This window comes from Penaeus monodon, chromosome 29 (assembly GCF_015228065.2).
Source record: "Penaeus monodon isolate SGIC_2016 chromosome 29, NSTDA_Pmon_1, whole genome shotgun sequence".
Taxonomy (NCBI): domain Eukaryota; kingdom Metazoa; phylum Arthropoda; class Malacostraca; order Decapoda; family Penaeidae; genus Penaeus; species Penaeus monodon.
In genome coordinates, this window is record NC_051414.1 from 9,633,484 (window position 1) to 9,634,573 (window position 1,090).

Here is a 1,090-nt window from a genome sequence, read left to right on the forward strand (position 1 = left end):
GATACTAATATGATTCTATGACACTTGAACTACAGGTCATCCAAATTATGAAAAAATATCTAACATCCTCAATTTCAGAATATGAGCCTATACCTAGGTTCCTGATGTTGAGTAAATTAATCTGTATTAAGCCTAGGTGTTCTGATAAATAAATAGCTGAAGGAAATACATAATCCAAACAGGTTAATTTCTAGGGATTAAAGCAAGTGGAGCTTCCTCCTCCCTTCTCTCCTTTCCTCCCCATCCTACTCGTTCCCTCTTCTCTCTCTCAATACAAAATATATTTATTTCAATTAGACACTCTGCACTACCAGGCATCCAGAAAATTATGAACATAGAATAACAAACATTCAATTTAGAAATATCAACCAACTACCTATACATTAACTCTATGATTCAGTATCTCTTATGAAAGTAGACCTCATGTGCAATCTATTATATGATATGAGCAAAACAACCAAAACAGTAATCCAAGCTGCGAATATTTGAGCTAAATTTGTTCATGTGGATTCTATCCCCTATTGTCTCTAGCAATATGATTAGTCTTCAGCAGGTGCATGAGTTCATAACATTCCATTCCTGTTTATTTAACTTGAAATGTATCTATTTGATTCATTCTAGGGCTTATGGCGTAACTAATGATTAGGTGCCTGTGTTGTTTGATTGTGAGAGTTAAGTTGGCATGGTGATCTAAGATGCGAATGATGGGTCTCCCCCCTCTTTTCTTTTTTCTTTCCTACTATTTTATATCTCCTTTTCTTCTTCATACTATATTATATATATTTATTTAATAATTAATTGACTAAGGTCATACAGAAAATTATAAAATAATATTTTATATCAAACATCACTAAGTTTCAGAATATATAGTATGAACATACTAGGATACTACCTATGTCATAAATTACATTATGTTATATTATGAATATTTATTGAAAATATAATATGAAGATTAATACATATCCAAACAGGTAATTCTTAATATCAGATATGATCTTTCTGGAGGTAATATTGCTCTCCTGTGCATCTATGTTTTATATCTGAAAACGATAACATCTATAATAGAAAGAATTCTAATTGTATGCAACAT